General features: G+C 63.8%; 1 long non-coding RNA gene across 1 annotated transcript; it reads left to right on the top strand.

Moving 5' to 3' along the window:
- Positions 1-640: 640 nt before the first annotated feature.
- LOC130544512 (uncharacterized) lies at positions 641-18,246 on the top strand. The gene is made up of 3 exons (XR_008960837.1): positions 641-749; positions 16,611-16,775; positions 17,829-18,246. It is a non-coding gene; the product is annotated as an uncharacterized LOC130544512 (long non-coding RNA).
- The last annotated feature ends 646 nt before the right edge of the window (positions 18,247-18,892 follow it).

An 18,892-nucleotide genomic window follows, 5' to 3' on the forward strand; every position in this document is an offset into this window, starting at 1 on the left:
CTGGGAATTCCTCTGGATAGAGGCATGCCGGTGGCTTCAGGGGGCTTGGTGTCGGGAGCCCTGGGCGGAGTTCTGGAACTGCTTGCCCGATGCTGGGTGAGTCAGGTTATCCCACAGAGTTTCTGTTTCCTCCTTATGAGATTGCTGGAAGGTGACATAAGTCAAGCAGAGAAAGGCAATGATCATACAGTTTCACTCATTTATGGAACATAAGAAATAGCAGGGAGATCAGTAGGAGAAGGAAGGGAAGAATGAATGAGGAGCTTCACAGAAGGGGGAATGAATCACAAAAGACTATGGACTCTGGGAAACAAACTGAGGGCTTCAGAGGGGGAGGGTGGTGGTTGATTGGGATAGGCCACTGATGGGTATTAAGGAGGGCACGTATTGCACGGAGCCCTGGGTGTTAGCCGTAAACAAGGAATCATGGAACACTCCATCAAAAACTAATGATGTGGTGTATGGTGACTCACATAACATAATTAAAAAATTAAAAAAAAAGAAATTGCTGGAGGGTCATCTCTACGGAAAGGCTTTTTACACAGAAACTGTTCTGCCTAAGGAAGAGTAACTAAACATGATGTGATTTGGGCTGTATTATTCTGTAAATAATTTTAAAACTCCCTGTCCTAGGGATACGATATGTTATTGCACGCAGAGGCCTGAGAAAGCTGCAATGAAAGCTTGAGATCTCAGAGCACATTCGTGTTCCATGGATACGTCACTGAACGGTTTGCACAGGTAGGCAGGTAAGTGGAGAGAAATATGACAGAAGGGGAGAGAAGGTGTGAACCATTCATTAGGTAGCCTTCTCCCCTTCTCAGGAAAGCCTTGGGCCAGTGTCATTTTGGAAGAAGAGGGGGAATCCTGGAGCTTTGCAGCAGACAGGGGAGTTCCAGGTCTGGGTAGAGGTGACAGGGATCCCAGAGGAGAGCTGAGTGCATTCTGCAGCAGGGTGTGGGCAGGGCAAGCTCCAGGGGTGGCTGTGAGTCTCCCGTGTGACCGTTGTGACAGGTGAGGGCTGCGAGCAGGTTCCTGGCCGAGGACAGGTGAGGCACAGGTGGAGAGCTGGCCGAGCCCCTTCTTCAGGGCCACCGGCCTCACCAAACACACACAGCCTCATCGTCTGTCCCTGTCACTCCAATTCAGACTGTCAGAGTCGCCAGGCCGAGATGTTTGGTGGTGCTTCTTTCCTTGCATGCGTGCGAAGTTTCAAACCTGAGGTGACGGACGTGATGGGTCCTCAGAACATCTGTTACTCTTTTATTTCCTGCTCTACTTCCGATCGGTGAAGTGAATCGGACCTGCTAGTGGAAGGAGCTATCTGTGCGTTTTTATTTCCTAGTTTAATTAAACAATGGGAAAAGAGTCTTCTGAAATAGTAAAGGAATCCTTTCTGGGTGTTCATGTTTTTCTCTTCTGCGAGCCACATTCCGATATTAGAAATTATTTGTTAAAGTGAAACAGCCTCAGAGCTGTCACAGGGTTTGGTGGCCTTTGTGAGAGGGAGAAAGGGAGAAGGAGTGTAGGTTCTTTAGGAGGTTGGGGAGTGCCACATTGTGCTCCCAAAGGAAATGGAGCCTCCAGTCAGCCTTCCCGGGGCAGGGGTGGCGGGGGGGGGTGCTGCTTACCTGGAGGCCCATCCTGGGCTCTGGAAGCTTGACCTGGTGAGTCACTGGTGACTTGGGCTGGGGAATCGATGAAGAAAATAGAATGAATGCTGGGGGTTGCCTGTATCCTTTGGACTCAGACAACTCCATGTAGCAAAGGAACTCTTCACCCCTGAGGCGTGTCGGGATCCCTGAGGGTGTGGGGTTTGCTTCAGGGGCTGAGGTTCTGTCTTCATCCTTATCTGGACCGGAGCCATGTTGTCTGGCTATGGAGATCCAGACCCTTAGGTGACCATGTCATCATCATCATTATCATTATTAGTATTAGTATTTTAACAAAGCAATAGAGACATTGACTTTGAGATAAAAATACTGCAAGGAACAACACAAGGTCAAATATATACGTGATGATTGAACTTGTGGTGTCTCTCACTGGTGTGGGTCTTGTAGGGCTGCCCAAATGAGGAAGATCAAGGAATTCTATGTGGATAGAAGTGTGCTGTGCACAGGGAGTGTTTTATTCCATCAGTTGACCTCTCTCTGAAGGGAAAATAGCGTGGTGTCTGGAGCTTGGTTTCTGATTGGAAGGACTGGGAGGCCAGTGAATGGAAAGAGCGGTGTTCATGTTGACATGGTGCTCGGTGCCCAGTGAGCGAAGGTCGGAAGCTTGGACTCAGAAGCGTTGGTGTTCGGGGAGGATGTTGTCTGAGTTTGCAGCACATCGAGTCACTTGGCTGGTCTGCCTGATCGGGCCAGTTTCTGCCTTTCTAAGGGCAGCTTGAAAGTGCAACCCTAGGGCATTTGCAGAGTGGTCTGCATGGAACCCCTGTGTGGGCCAGTGTGGATACAACCCAGGGAATTCCAGAGCTACCGATGAGCACGTTTGTGAGGCTGGAGTTTGCTTCTCCGTGACAAGGATTGAGCCGGAGTGCAAAGAAGTCTCTGGGTCTTAGGACTCACCGAGCGGGTCCCAGGCTGGCAGGGTGGTCGGATCAGATGTCTGTTTCCCAGGACCTTGGCCAGAGGGAGATTTGGACCCTGGGACGCGTCTCTGCTCAGCTTTCTCGGGTGAGCACCTCCGGCAAGGGGAGGAAGCGTGTGTGCTCACCTGTCATCGAGGAAGGTGTCTGGTTTCAGGTTTCGTGTGCAGGTGGATTCCTCACGCGGCTCCCTTTCCTGATGGTGTTTGGGGTGCAGGAGGTGGGTGGACCCCTTGTCCCGGGCATCCGGGCTGTGCAGGAGCCCTGGGGCACCTTTTCCCCTAGGGATTTGGAGCACGACACAGGGCGGGGGTCGGTGGTGAAGCCATCGGTTGGTGCCTCAGTTTCTTCCCTGCCGAGATGGAGTGGAGACTCTAAGTGCTATGGAAATAGAAAGCAGGAGACGGGGCTGGGGGTGCTGAAGGGGAGGTGGGGGTGGTGTTCGCTATTCATATAGGGGCCAGGTGGTACTTCACTAGGAGGGTGATACTTGAGTCAAGATCTAAAGAAGGTGAGTGAGATCACATCGAGAGCATTGTAAACTGAAGGGAAAGCATGTGCAAAGGCCCCAGGCAGGAGTATACCAGGTGTGCGCAGGAGCAGCAAGAAGGCCCCGTGGCCACGGCAGACAGCTTAGGACATGACCTCAGGGAGGTGACAGAGTGTAACAGAAAGTCATTGCAGGCCCGTGACCCCATGGGACCCTGTCTCACTGGGCCATCCTGGCTTCAGGGTTGAGAACAGATGACAGAGGGTTGAAGATGGGCAAGGGAGGTCAATGATGACGCTTTTCCAGGAACTCAGGCAAGAGATGGGCTCCAGTGTGGACCAGACAGGTGGCCTCGGAAGGAGCGGTTAGTCCTATGGTGGGTACGTCTTGAAGACGGAGCTCACCGGATTTGCCGACGGCTTAGATATCGGGGATGGGAGAAAGGAGGACCTGGGGTAACTCCCAGCTGTTGCGGGCTGTCCCGAGCGAGGGAAGGAGAAGGTTTCTGGGGGTAGGAGGTAGTCCGTGTGCCGCATGCTGAGGAAGGTGCCTCTCCCGGTGGATCTGCTGAGGTTTGTGTCCGGGAGAACCTTTCACGTGTCCTCCCTCAGCAACGTTCAAGTACAAGTATCCCCCATTTTTTAAAAGTTCATGGGAAGACACTTGGCTTTTTGAAAAGATCTCCGTTATTACCTGGTTTCACTAATGGGAAGAAACCGGAAGAGGATTTTCCTCTTATGAAAAAAGTCGAACAGCGAGCATCTGTTTTGGGGAGGAGCACGACAGAGGCAGCGTGCAGCCTAACCACCGCTTCCTGGGAACCGCTGTCTGCGTCCAGCCACCGGCACTTTGAATTGTGTCTGTGAGCGTCTGCTGTGCTTTATCTCCATTTATTTTCAGCATCCGTTAGGAGTTGTGTCCCGAGGCCTAGGAAAAGCCAAAGAGAAGTCATTTTTGGAGTCTGAGCGTGCTCACTCATTTTTCCATATAAATTAATGGTCATTCCTTCTTTACACCATTTCTGCTGTGAAACGTTTCCTAGGAGCACTGTACTTTCAAAGAGCAGGGGAACCTGTACCCCATCCTGCCGGGTTAGCTTTAGTCACCATGCTGCACAGAACATTCCATGACTATCGGATTTTTTCACTCAGACACTGCATCTTTGACCACCTTCACCCGCCCCCCCCCCCCCGTTCCCCGCATCGGGCAGCCACCCATCTCTTCTCCCTGTCTGTGCATTCAGTATTTGTTTATTCCACGTGGAATGATCATGAGAGCATCTGGTATTTGTCTTTCTGTGTCTGAGTTACTTAGTAGAAGGCTCCCAAGGTCTATGTTTCTATGTGTGTTTATTGGGAATAATGCTGCAGTGACCATGGGAGTCCATCTGTCTTTTTGGGGTACTGTTTTTGTGCTCTCCAAATCAATACTCAGTAGAGCCATTACTGGGTCGTGTGGTAGTTGTATTTATTTTTCAGGAACCTCCATACCGTTTGTCACAGTGACCGCACCATTTCCATTCCCACCAACAGTGCACAGGTTCCCATTGTCTGCACACCCCCGACCACACCGGGTGTCTCTCTCTGGGACGATGCCGTTGCAACACATGTGAGATGATAGCCGATTGTGGTTTTGACTTATGTCTCCTTGAGGATGATTAGTGATGTTGAAAAACTTTTTCTGTCTATATTGGCCACGTGTATACGATCACTGGAAGGAAATATGCACAAAATCTCCGCGAATTAAAAGATTTTCTTTATTCATTTGACAGAGATAGAGACAACGCGCGAGAGACACAACACAAGCAGGTGGAATGGGAGAGGAAGTAGCAGAGTTCCAGAAGAGGAACCTGGGGGGCTCGATCCCAGAACGCCATCTTGATTCGATGCCTAACGGGGCCGTTCGGGGGCCCCTGGGGCGCCCCCGCCGGTCCCCAGGGCGGCGGGGGGGTCACGTGACCTCCCCCCGAACCGGAAGTGGCCCCTGGGGGGGTCACGTGACCCCCGCCGGACCGGAAGTGCCCCGCCGGCCGCCATCTTGGATCCCGGGGGCGGCCATCTTGGCGCGGGGGGCGGTTCCCGAGCCGATTCGGGGCCTAACGAGCCCGTTCGGGGGCCCCTGGGGCGCCCCCGCCGGTCCCCAGGGCGCCGGGGGGGTCACTTGACCACCCCCGAAACGGAAGTGGCCCCTGGGGGGGTCACGTGACCCCCGCCGGACCGGAAGTGCCCCGCCGGCCGCCATCTTGGATCCCGGGGGCGGCCATCTTGGCGCGGGGGCGGTTCCCGAGCCGATTCGGGGCCTAACGAGCCCGTTCCGGAGGCCCTGGGGCGCCCCCGCCGGTCCCTAGGGCGGCGGGGGGGTCACGTGACCTCCCCCCGAACCGGAAGTGGCCCCTGGGGGGGTCACGTGACCCCCGCCGGACCGGAAGTGCCCCGCCGGCCGCCATCTTGGATCCCGGGGGCGGCCATCTTGGCGCGGGGGCGGTTCCGGAGCCGATTCGGGGCCTAACGAGCCCGTTCGGGAGGCCCTGGGGCGCCCCCGCCTGTCCCCAGGGCGGCGGGGGGGTCACGTGACGTCCCCCCGAACCGGAAGTGGCCCCTGGGGGGGTCACGTGACCCCCGCCGGACCGGAAGTGCCCCGCCGGCCGCCATCTTGGATCCCGGGGGCGGCCATCTTGGCGCGGGGGTGGTTCCCGAGCCGATTCGGGGCCTAACGAGCCCGTTCGGGGGCCCCTGGGGCGCCCCTGCCGGTCCCCAGGGCGGCGGGGGGGTCACGTGACCTCCCCCGAACCGGAAGTGGCCCCTGGGGGGGTCACGTGACCCCCGCCGGACCGGAAGTGCCCCGCCGGCCGCCATCTTGGATCCCGGGGGCGGCCATCTTGGCGCGGGGGTGGTTCCCGAGCCGATTCGGGGCCTAACGAGCCCGTTCGGGGGCCCCTGGGGCGCCCCCGCCGGTCCCCATGGCGGCGGGGGGGTCACTTGACCACCCCCGAACCGGAAGTGGCCCCTGGGGGGGTCACGTGACCCCCGCCGGACCGGAAGTGCCCCGCCGGCCGCCATCTTGGATCCCGGGGGCGGCCATGTTGGCGCGGGGGCGGTTCCCGAGCCGATTCGGGGCCTAACGAGCCCGTTCGAGAGGCCCTGGGGCGCCCCCGCCGGTCCCCAGGGCGGCGGGGGGTCACGTGACCTCCCCCGAACCGGAAGTGGCCCCTGGGGGGGTCACGTGACCCCCGCCGGACCGGAAGTGCCCCGCCGGCCGCCATCTTGGATCCCGGGGGCGGACATCTTGGCGCGGGGGCGGTTCCCGAGCCGATTCGGGGCCTAACGAGCCCGTTCGGGAGGCCCTGGGGCGCCCCCGCCGGTCCCCAGAGCGGCGGGGGGGTCACGTGATCTCCCCCCGAACCGGAAGTGGCCCCTGTGGGGGTCACGTGACCCCCGCCGGACCGGAAGTGCCCCGCCGGCCGCCATCATGGATCCCGGGGGCGGCCATCTTGGCGCGGGGGCGGTTCCCGAGCCGATTCGGGGCCTAACGAGCCCGTTCGGGGGCCCCTGGGGCGCCCCCGCCGGTCTCCAGGGCGACGGGGTTGTCACGTGACCTCCCCCCGAACCGGAAGGGGCCCCTGGGGGGGTCACGTGACCCCCGCCGGACCGGAAGTGCCCCGCCGGCCGCCATCTTGGATCCCGGGGGCGGCCATCTTGGCGCGGGGGCGGTTCCCGAGCCGATTCGGTGCCTAACGAGCCCGTTCGGGAGGCCCTGGGGCGCCCCCGCCGGTCCCCACGGCGGCGGGTGGTCACGTGACCTACCCCCGAACCTTAAGGGGCCCCTGGGGGGGTCACGTGACCCCCGCTGGACCGGAAGTGCCCCGCCGGCCGCCATCTTGGATCCCGGGGGCGGCCATCTTGGCGCGGGGGCGGTTCCCGAGCCGATTCGGTGCCTAACGAGCCCGTTCGGGAGGCCCTGGGGCGCCCCCGCCGGTCCCCACGGCGGCGGGGGGGTCACGTGACCTCCCCCCGAACCGGAAGTGGCCCCTGGGGGGGTCACGTGACCCCCGCCGGACCGGAAGTGCCCCTCCGGCCGCCATCTTGGATCCCGGGGGCGGCCATCTTGGCGCGGGGGCGGTTCCCGAGCCGATTCGGGGCCTAACGAGCCCGTTCGGGAGGCCCTGGGGCGCCCCCGCCGGTCCCCAGGGCGGCGGGGGGGTCACGTGACCTCCCCCCGAACCGGAAGTGGCCCCTGGGGGGGTCACGTGACCCCCGCCGGACCGGAAGTGCCCCTCCGGCCGCCATCTTGGATCCCGGGGGCGGCCATCTTGGCGCGGGGGTGGTTCCCGAGCCGATTCGGGGCCTAACGAGCCCGTTCGGGGGCCCCTGGGGCGCCCCCGCCGGTCCCCAGGGCGGCGGGGGGGTCACGTGACCTCCCCCGAACCGGAAGTGGCCCCTGGGGGGGTCACGTGACCCCCGCCGGACCGGAAGTGCCCCGCCGGCCGCCATCTTGGATCCCGGGGGCGGCCATCCTGACGCGGGGGCGGTTCCCGAGCCAATTCGGGGCCTAACGAGCCCGTTCGGGAGGCCCTGGGGCGCCCCCGCCGGTCCCCAGGGCGGCGGGGGGGTCACGTGACCTTCCCCCGAACCGGAAGTGGCCCCTGGGGGGGTCACGTGACCCCCGCCGGACCGGAAGTGCCCCGCCGGCCGCCATCTTGGATCCCGGGGGCGGCCATCTTGGCGCGGGGGCGGTTCCCGAGCCGATTCGGGGCCTAACGAGCCCGTTCGGGAGGCCCTGGGGCGCCCCCGCCGGTCCCCAGGGCGGCGGGGGGGTCACGTGACCTCCCCCCGAACCGGTAGTGGCCCCTGGGGGGGTCACGTGACCCCCGCCGGACCGGAAGTGCCCCGCCGGCCGCCATCTTGGATCCCGGGGGCGGCCATCTTGGCGCGGGGGGCGGTTCCCGAGCCGATTCGGGGCCTAACGAGCCCGTTCGGGAGGCCCTGGGGCGCCCCCGCCTGTCCCCAGGGCGGCGGGGGGGTCACGTGACCTCCCCCCGAACCGGTAGTGGCCCCTGGGGGGGTCACGTGACCCCCGCCGGACCGGAAGTGCCCCGCCGGCCGCCATCTTGGATCCCGGGGGCGGCCATCTTGGCGCGGGGGCGGTTCCCGAGCCGATTCGGGGTCTAACGAGCCCGTTCCGGAGGCCCTGGGGCTCCCCCGCCGGTCCCTAGGGCGGCTGGGGGGTCACGTGACCTCCCCCCGAACCGGAAGTGGCCCCTGGGGGGGTCACGTGACCCCTGCCGGACCGGAAGTGCCCCGCCGGCCGCCATCTTGGATCCCGGGGGCGGCCATCTTGGCGCGGGGGCGGTTCCCGAGCCGATTCGGGGCCTAACGAGCCCGTTCCGGAGGCCCTGAGGCTCCCCCGCCGGTCCCTAGGGCGGCTGGGGGGTCACGTGACCTCCCCCCGAACCGGAAGTGGCCCCTGGGGGGGTCACGTGACCCCTGCCGGACCGGAAGTGCCCCGTCGGCCGCCATCTTGGATCCCGGGGGCGGCCATCTTGGCGCGGGGGCGGTTCCCGAGCCGATTCGGGGCCTAACGAGCCCGTTCCGGAGGCCCTGGGGCTCCCCCGCCGGTCCCTAGGGCGGCGGGGGGGTCACGTGACCTCCCCCCGAACCGGAAGTGGCCCCTGGGGGGGTCACGTGACCCCCGCCGGACCGGAAGTGCCCCGCCGGCCGCCATCTTGGATCCCGGGGGCGGCCATCTTGGCGCGGGGGCGGTTCCCGAGCCGATTCGGGGCCTAACGAGCCCGTTCGGGGGCCCCTGGGGCGCCCCCGCCGGTCCCCAGGGCGCCGGGGGGGTCACTTGACCACCCCCGAAACGGAAGTGGCCCCTGGGGGGGTCACGTGACCCCCGCCGGACCGGAAGTGCCCCGCCGGCCGCCATCTTGGATCCCGGGGGCGGCCATCTTGGCGCGGGGGCGGTTCCCGAGCCGATTCGGGGCCTAACGAGCCCGTTCCGGAGGCCCTGGGGCGCCCCCGCCGGTCCCTAGGGCGCCGGGGGGGTCACGTGACCTCCCCCCGAACCGGAAGTGGCCCCTGGGGGGGTCACGTGACCCCCGCCGGACCGGAAGTGCCCCGCCGGCCGCCATCTTGGATCCCGGGGGCGGCCATCTTGGCGCGGGGGGCGGTTCCCGAGCCGATTCGGGGCCTAACGAGCCCGTTCGGGAGGCCCTGGGGCGCCCCCGCCGGTCCCCAGGGCGGCGGGGGGGTCACGTGACCTCCCCCCGAACCGGAAGTGGTCCCTGGGGGGGTCACGTGACCCCCGCCGGACCGGAAGTGCCCCGCCGGCCGCCATCTTGGATCCCGGGGGCGGCCATCTTGGCGTGGGGGCGGTTCCCGAGGCGATTCGGGGCCTAACGAGCCCGTTCGGGGGCCCCTGGGGCGCCCCCGCCGGTCCCCAGGGCGACGGGGTTGTCACGTGACCTCCTCCCAAACCGGAAGGGGCCCCTGGGGGGGTCACGTGACCCCCGCCGGACCGGAAGTGCCCCGCCGGCCGCCATCTTGGATCCCGGGGGCGGCCATCTTGGCGCGGGGGCGGTTCCCGAGCCGATTCGGGGCCTAACGAGCCCGTTCGGGAGGCCCTGGGGCGCCCCCGCCGGTCCCCAGGGCGGCGGGGGGGTCACGTGACCTCCCCCCGAACCGGAAGGGGCCCCTGGGGGGGTCACGTGACCCCCGCCGGACCGGAAGTGCCCCGCCGGCCGCCATCTTGGATCCCGGGGGCGGCCATCTTGGCGCGGGGGCGGTTCCCGAGCCGATTCGGGGCCTAACGAGCCCGTTCGGGAGGCCCTGGGGCGCCCCCGCCGGTCCCCAGGGCGGCGGGGGGTCACGTGACCTCCCCCGAACCGGAAGGGGCCCCTGGGGGGGTCACGTGACCCCCGCCGGACCGGAAGTGCCCCGCCGGCCGCCATCTTGGATCCCGGGGGCGGCCATCTTGGCGCGGGGGCGGTTCCCGAGCCGATTCGGGGCCTAACGAGCCCGTTCGGGAGGCCCTGGGGCGCCCCCGCCGGTCCCCAGAGCAGCGGGGGGGTCACGTGACCTCCCCCCGAACCGGAAGTGGCCCCTGGGGGGGTCACGTGACCCCCGCCGGACCGGAAGTGCCCCGCCGGCCGCCATCTTGGATCCCGGGGGCGGCCATCTTGGCGCGGGGGGCGGTTCCCGAGCCGATTCGGGGCCTAACGAGCCCGTTCGGGAGGCCCTGGGGCGCCCCCGCCGGTCCCCAGGGCGGCGGGGGGGTCACGTGACCTCCCCCCGAACCGGAAGTGGCCCCTGGGGGGGTCACGTGACCCCCGCCGGACCGGAAGTGCCCCGCCGGCCGCCATCTTGGATCCCGGGGGCGGCCATCTTGGCGCGGGGGCGGTTCCCGAGCCGATTCGGGGCCTAACGAGCCCGTTCCGGAGGCCCTGGGGCGCCCCCGCCGGTCCCCAGGGCGGCGGGGGGGTCACGTGACCCCCGCCGGACCGGAAGTGCCCCGCCGGCCGCCATCTTGGATCCCGGGGGCGGCCATCTTGGCGCGGGGGCAGTTCCCGAGCCGATTCGGGGCCTAACGAGCCCGTTCGGGGGCCCCTGGGGCGCCCCCGCCGGTCCCCAGGGCGACGGGGTTGTCACGTGACCTCCCCCCGAACCGGAAGGGGCCCCTGGGGGGGTCACGTGACCCCCGCCGGACCGGAAGTGCCCCGCCGGCCGCCATCTTCGATCCCGGGGGCGGCCATCTTGGCGCGGGTCCGGTTCCCGAGCCGATTCGGGGCCTAACGAGCCCGTTCGGGGGCCCCTGGGGCGCCCCCGCCGGTCACCAGGGCGACGGGGTTGTCACGTGACCTCCCCCCGAACCGGAAGGGGCCCCTGGGGGGGTCACGTGACCCCCGCCGGACCGGAAGTGCCCCGCCGGCCGCCATCTTGGATCCCGGGGGCGGCCATCTTGGCGCGGGGGCGGTTCCCGAGCCGATTCGGGGCCTAACGAGCCCGTTCGGGGGCCCCTGGGGCGCCCCCGCCGGTCACCAGGGCGACGGGGTTGTCACGTGACCTCCCCCCGAACCGGAAGGGGCCCCTGGGGGGGTCACGTGACCCCCGCCGGACCGGAAGTGCCCCGCCGGCCGCCATCTTGGATCCCGGGGGCGGCCATCTTGGCGCGGGGGCGGTTTCCGAGCCGATTCGGGGCCTAACGAGCCCGTTCGGGGGCCCCTGGGGCGCCCCCGCCGGTCCCCATGGCGGCGGGGGGGTCACTTGACCACCCCCGAACCGGAAGTGGCCCCTGTGGGGGTCACGTGACCCCCGCCGGACCGGAAGTGCCCCGCCGGCCGCCATCTTGGATCCCGGGGGCGGCCATCTTGGCGCGGGGGCGGTTCCCGAGCCGATTCGGGGCCTAACGAGCCCGTTCGGGAGGCCCTGGGGCGCCCCCGCCGGTCCCCAGGGCGGCGGGGGGGTCACGTGACCTCCCCCCGAACCGGAGGTGGCCCCTGGGGGGGTCACGTGACCCCCGCCGGACCGGAAGTGCCCCGCCGGCCGCCATCTTGGATCCCGGGGGCGGCCATCTTGGCGCGGGGGCGGTTCCCGAGCCGATTCGGGGCCTAACGAGCCCGTTCGGGGGCCCCTGGGGCGCCCCCGCCGGTCCCCAGGGCGGCGGGGGGGTCACGTGACCTCCCCCGAACCGGAAGTGGCCCCTGGGGGGGTCACGTGACCCCCGCCGGACCGGAAGTGCCCCGCCGGCCGCCATCTTGGATCCCGGGGGCGGCCATCTTGGCGCGGGGGCGGTTCCCGAGCCGATTCGGGGCCTAACGAGCCCGTTCGGGGGCCCCTGGGGCGCCCCCGCCGGTCCCCAGGGCGGCGGGGGGTCACGTGACCTCCCCCGAACCGGAAGTGGACCCTGGGGGGGTCACGTGACCCCCGCCGGACCGGAAGTGCCCCGTCGGCCGCCATCTTGGATCCCGGGGGCGGCCATGTTGGCGCGGGGGCGGTTCCCGAGCCGATTCGGGGCCTAACGAGCCCGTTCGGGGGCCCCTGGGGCGCCCCCGCCGGTCCCCAGGGCGGCGGGGGGGTCACGTGACCTCCCCCGAACCGGAAGTGGCCCCTGGGGGGGTCACGTGACCCCCGCCGGACCGGAAGTGCCCCGCCGGCCGCCATCTTGGATCCCGGGGGCGGCCATCTTGGCGCGGAGGCGGTTCCCGAGCCGAACGGGGCCTAACGAGCCCGTTCCGGAGGCCCCTGGGGCGCCCCCGCCGGTCCCCAGGGCGGCGGGGGGGTCACGTGACCTCCCCCCGAACCGGAAGTGGCCCCTGGGGGGGTCACGTGACCCCCGCCGGACCGGAAGTGCCCCGCCGGCCGCCATCTTGGATCCCGGGGGCGGCCATCTTGGCGCGGGGGCGGTTCCTGAGCCGATTCGGGGCCTAACGAGCCCGTTCGGGGGCCCCTGGGGCGCCCCCGCCGGTCCCCAGGGCGCCGGGGGGGTCACTTGACCACCCCTGAAACGGAAGTGGCCCCTGGGGGGGTCACGTGACCCCCGCCGGACCGGAAGTGCCCCGCCGGCCGCCATCTTGGATCCCGGGGGCGGCCATCTTGGCGCGGGGGCGGTTCCCGAGCCGATTCGGGGCCTAACGAGCCCGTTCGGGGGCCCCTGGGGCGCCCCCGCCGGTCCCCAGGGCCGCGGGGGGGTCACGTGACCTCCCCCGAACCAGAAGTGGCCCCTGGGGGGGTCACGTGACCCCCGCCGGACCGGAAGTGCCCCGCCGGCCGCCATCTTGGATCCCGGGGGCGGCCATCTTGGCGCGGGGGCGGTTCCCGAGCCGATTCGGGGCCTAACGAGCCCGTTCGGGAGGCCCTGGGGCGCCCCCGCCGGTCCACAGGGCGGCGGGGGGGTCACGTGACCTTCCCCCGAACCGGAAGTGGCCCCTGGGGGGGTCACGTGACCCCCGCCGGACCGGAAGTGCCCCGCCGGCCGCCATCTTGGATCCCGGGGGCGGCCATCTTGGCGCGGGGTCGGTTCCCGAGCCGATTCGGGGCCTAACGAGCCCGTTCGGGAGGCCCTGGGGCGCCCCCGCCGGTCCCCAGAGCAGCGGGGGGGTCACGTGACCTCCCCCCGAACCGGAAGTGGCCCCTGGGGGGGTCACGTGACCCCCGCCGGACCGGAAGTGCCCCACCGGCCGCCATCTTGGATCCCGGGGGCGGCCATCTTGGCGTGGGGCCGGTTCACGAGCCGATTCGGGGCCTAAAGAGCCCGTTCGGGGGCCCCTGGGGCGCCCCCGCCGGTCCCCAGGGCGGCGGGGGGGTCACGTGACCTCCCCCGAACCGGAAGTGGCCCCTGGGGGGGTCACGTGACCCCCGCCGGACCGGAAGTGCCCCGCCGGCCGCCATCATGGATCCCGGGGGCGGCCATCTTGGCGCGGGGGCGGTTCCCGAGCCGATTCGGGGCCTAACGAGCCCGTTCGGGAGGCCCTGGGGCGCCCCCGCCGGTCCCCAGGGCGGCGGGGGTGTCACGTGACCTCCCCCCGAACCGGAAGTGGCCCCTGGGGGGGTCACGTGACCCCCGCCGGACCGGAAGTGCCCCGCCGGCCGCCATCTTCGATCCCGGGGGCGGCCATCTTGGCGCGGGGGCGGTTCCCGAGCCGATTCGGGGCCTAACGAGCCCGTTCGGGAGGCCCTGGGGCGCCCCCCGCCGGTCCCCAGGGCGACGGGGTTGTCACGTGACCTCCCCCCGAACCGGAAGGGGCCCCTGGGGGGGTCACGTGACCCCCGCCGGACCGGAAGTGCCCCGCCGGCCGCCATCTTGGATCCCGGGGGCGGCCATCTTGGCGCGGGGGCGGTTCCCGAGCCGATTCGGGGCCTAACGAGCCCGTTCGTGGGCCCCTGGGGCGCCCCCGCCGGTCCCCAGGGCGACGGGGTTGTCACGTGACCTCCCCCCGAACCGGAAGGGGCCCCTGGGGGGGTCACGTGACCCCCGCCGGACCGGAAGTGCCCCGCCGGCCGCCATCTTGGATCCCGGGGGCGGCCATCTTGGCGCGGGGGCGGTTCCCGAGCCGATTCGGGGCCTAACGAGCCCGTTCGGGGGCCCCTGGGGCGCCCCCGCCGGTCCCCAGGGCGGCGGGGGGGTCACGTGACCTCCCCCGAACCGGAAGTGGCCCCTGGGGGGGTCACGTGACCCCCGCCGGACCGGAAGTGCCCCGCCGGCCGCCATCTTGGATCCCGGGGGCGGCCATCTTGGCGCGGGGGCGGTTCCCGAGCCGATTCGGGGCCTAACGAGCCCGTTCGGGGGCCCCTGGGGCGCCCCCGCCGGTCCCCAGGGCGGCGGGGGGGTTACGTGACCTCCCCCGAACCGGAAGTGGCCCCTGGGGGGGTCACGTGACCCCCGCCGGACCGGAAGTGCCCCGCCGGCCGCCATCTTGGATCCCGGGGGCGGCCATCTTGGCGCGGGGGCGGTTCCCGAGCCGATTCGGGGCCTAACGAGCCTGTTCGGGAGGCCCTGGGGCGCCCCCGCCGGTCCCCAGGGCGGCGGGGGGGTCACGTGACCTCCCCCCGAACCGGAAGTGGCCCCTGGGGGGGTCACGTGACCCCCGCCGGACCGGAAGTGCCCCGCCGGCCGCCATCTTGGATCCCGGGGGCGGCCATCTTGGCGCGGGGGCGGTTCCCGAGCCGATTCGGGGCCTAACGAGCCCGTTCGGGGTGCCCCCACGGCTTCCGTGACCCCCGCTAGATGCATAATTGTCCAATAATGAGATCAGCCTGCTTAGGAGAATGTGAAGAAAGAGATATAGTCAGTTCTGCATTAGCGAGTAAGTTGATTCAGGTTTCCAGAGAATTGTTGCAAATTTTAATCCCCTGTAATTTATACTCTATATTACTGAGAAACGTGCTACCTGTGTCAGGTCATGTGTTGCCACATTGCGGATTCTTTTTTCCACATTCGTTTGGAATCAACCTCCGCATTTACTGGCAGATATTCCATAGATGATGTTGAAGAGAGTCCTTTCAGCTAGTTGTGTCAGTTATTTGAAATACACTTCCACTTATATACCTACCTTCAAAGGGGTAGAAATTATCTGCCCTGACCTAGGAGATCAATACATGGCTTAAATGTTTCATGGATATCTAGCTGAATTTTCCATTTTATTTTTGGGATCCAGAGAATCACTTTCTGCAGGTGAGAATAGCACAAGCCTAACCTGTTCCTATACGTACAGAAGTGCACATGTGCATGCATAATACTAACATAGAACCTTAATTGAAGAGAGGTGAGGCTGGGGGGGGGGGCTGGTGGCTCCATTGGTTAAGGGGCTGACTCCTGATTTTGGCTCAGGTCATGATCTCAGGTCATGGGATCACCCCATCTAGGGCTCTGTGCTCAGCGGGGAGTCTGCTGGAGATTTCTGTCTCTGTCTCCCTCTGCCCCTCCTCTTTCTCTCTCTCCCTTAAATAAATAAATCTTAAAAATAAAAAAGAAAAGGAATAAAGCCAAAGTGTGCATGTGCATGAATGTGTGTTTGTGTGTGTGTGTGTGTGTGTGTGTGTGTGTGTGTGTGTGTGTCTTCTAGGGCTTTCCTAATGTAGAATCCTCCTATCTTCCACACTTGAGAGATATTTCTTAAATACCCAGCAATTCCCTGTAATAAGGGCCAACATGTTTTGTGTGCCTACTGTGTACCAGGCCAATGCTGAACGAGTTACAAGGATTACCTCATTTAAGAAAGTCATCTTGTGAGGTTGGTACAGTTCTTATTCCCAGATGTCAGATGAAAAGGCTCAAGCCTAGAGCTAGAACTTGCTTTCCAGAGTGACACTACTAACAAGTGCTGGAAGTGGAATGGCGATGCGGGCAGGAGGCTTCCAAAGCATACACTGCTGATCTGTTACCACATCCCGGGTCCCTGCAGCCTCTCAACGTGTGGAATTCAATAAATGATAAAGACGATGCTGAATCACAGGAATCCTTTCACCCTTAACTTTTGGTGGAAAATTCCAAGACATGAAGACTAGCTAGCAAACAAGTTCTCAGCATCAGAAAGAGGAAACAGAGGAAAAGGGCAAAAATAAATGTACAGTTTCGTTCACAGTTGTGATTTTAAGGGAAAAATAATGAAAGAAAATTCAGCATGTAATCTTACGTGTGATATTAGAAAGTAAAGATGACTGGCATTACTAACTAGAAAGTCATGTCATTAGTCAGAAGGACTTACCCTATTCTATTGTCTTTACCTTGTTAAAGGGTGGAAAAGGTCCCTAATAGAATAAACAGATTATACTACAAAAAGCAAACATACAAGGATGGCTGAAAATAAAATGACTAATTTTCATCTCTCAAAAAAAAAACCCCACAAAACAGAACAAATATATAACCCTGCCCCCAATGTTCATTCGCCAGAGCACTCTCTTCTTTGTGAAGATTGTGTCTCCCAGGCAGCTGTCCTGACTTGGGTTTGAATAAAACTCTCTTTCTTTCTCTCTAAGATGTTTTAAAAGGTTCATTCATTTAGTGTCGACAATAACACTATGTTTTCTTTTTAAGTGAAAAATAAATGTTCCTGGTTCACAACTGCGACAGCACTGGAGGATGGCTGTTCCTTCTGGCCCCTTCCCTGTAGAACCAAGCATGTGTATATAGATTCCAGCACAAATGGGCTCATCCTAGAAGGATGCTTTGAAGGTCTGAGAAGCACTATCCACTCCATGGGTGAGACAAGAAGGCAAAGCTATTCCCACTTGGAACATTCCTTCTGGGGCTTAAAATTGCCTTGGAAATGCATGAAAGCATTGCGTTTCCTAAAACCCAAGGCTGGAACAGTCTGAGAGCAGCTGACCTTGCCAGGAACCAGGCACACCCCTGCAAGGAGGGTTGGTGCAGAAGGGAAGGGACAGGGCTCTGAGGGTGGTCTGCAGCTAGAGGGGTCCGTGGAAGGGGCCGTGGTGTGTGTGTGTGTGTGTGTGTGTGTGTGTGTGTGTTTGGGGCCCTGCCCACGATCCCACTCACGCCTGCGCAGGGCACTGTACCAAGGAGGTGCCTCCTTGACCCCCTGCGCTCCCAGAGTTGTGAGTCAGTGGGGCGGGTTGCCCGGCATTCAAGGGGCTGGAAGCACCACACTCCCCAACCAACCGTGTGGGGGAGGAGCTACGTCTCTATGGGCGGACCCAGAGCAGCCGAGGACGCAGACCGGGGAGCCAGAGAAGGGGAGCTCTGAGAGAGTCAACCTGTGGAGTTCCTGGCTGAGGGAGTGCGTGCTGTGTGTCGGGGTGGGGGTCTGGGAGTAGGGGGCACCCCGGGTGGGAGGTGAGGTTCTGGAAGGGCGTGTGGAGAGAGTTCCTCATGGAGACTCAGGTGAGTTTTTTTTCCCTTGCAAGTCTCTTCTGCCCAGTCTCCGTCAACTGGCCTTATGCCCCAGACCCAGGAACTCCAGGGCGCCCGCTCAGCAGAGCTTTTGTGGGATGGGTTGCAGACATTCCAGGGTTTCCCGTGTTCCCCAGGAAGAGCGAGAGTAAGGACCGCACAGTCCCCAACTTCAGTGGGGTGCCCCCTGTCCCCTGACACAGTGCAGGTAACGGACCTTGAGCAGTACCCCGAGTTCAGCAGGGTGTTCCCTGTTCCCTCAGGCACAGGTGTGGTGGTAAGAAGCCCCAGAACCGTTTGGGGGCTTCAGTATTGTGTGCCCTGTCTCCCGGGGACCGTGGGAATGGGCTGTGAAGATAATTACTACTTAAAGAAACAAGTCTGTGTTTCCCCTTCTCCCAGAAACGGCAGCAGCTGTGCAGGCTTTAGGTCCGAGGAGCTGCCTTCTCCCCAGCTGACAGCACTTCTCTGGCTCCACGAGACCCAAGGTTTTAAACGTCTGCATCTGAGTCAGTGAGGCCTCTTGCCACAGGACGCCAGCATTCAGAGAAAGCTGCAGGTCCGTTTGGGGAAATGGCATCTCCACGTCAGGACTGGAGGTAAAACCTCTCATTAACCCACCATCTCCTGGGCTTTGCTCTTTGCTCTAGTTGAGCCATGAAGTAAAACTGAAGTAGTACTTGTCAGCGTTCTGGATTTGCTGAAAGAGGTACTTAGTTTCTGAGCAGGGAGAACGTTGCAGGGCATCCCATTTTCCCTGTTCCTTTATTGCTTATGAATGGATTTTGAACAGCTGTTTCCTAGAAACACTCTTTTATTAGAAAGGGAAGGTGAGATTTACTCTTTGTGTATTTTTAAGATATACTTTATTCCTCATCTCACAGTGTTTATTCTGTTGGGCCTAAGATGTGGTTGAGAAGCCACCATTTAGAGTTAGGTGGCTTTTTTGTCGTCAGATACAGATTTGGATGATGCCTTGTCATATATCAAAGGTGATGTTTCATCACTGATTCGTCTTTTCATCCAAAGAGTTACAATGAGGGTCGAGGGAAAATTCAACATTATTCAAAGCAGCCTTTTCCTGTTTAAAAGTTGAGCTTGACTATCTAGCTTTACTAGATGTATCATCTCGGTATTTTGAAGGGCCATATTCTCTCTGTCGTTTCTTTGGTGGTGGAGTCAGAAGGAGAGTCTCTGGGAATTCCTCTGGATAGAGGCATGCCGGTGGCTTCAGGGGGCTTGGTGTCGGGAGCCCTGGGCGGAGTTCTGGAACTGCTTGCCCGATGCTGGGTGAGTCAGGTTATCCCACAGAGTTTCTGTTTCCTCCTTATGAGATTGCTGGAAGGTGACATAAGTCAAGCAGAGAAAGGCAATGATCATACAGTTTCACTCATTTATGGAACATAAGAAATAGCAGGGAGATCAGTAGGAGAAGGAAGGGAAGAATGAATGAGGAGCTTCACAGA

The sequence above is a fragment of the Ursus arctos genome, unplaced genomic scaffold (genome assembly GCF_023065955.2).
Source record: "Ursus arctos isolate Adak ecotype North America unplaced genomic scaffold, UrsArc2.0 scaffold_211, whole genome shotgun sequence".
NCBI lineage: Eukaryota > Metazoa > Chordata > Mammalia > Carnivora > Ursidae > Ursus > Ursus arctos.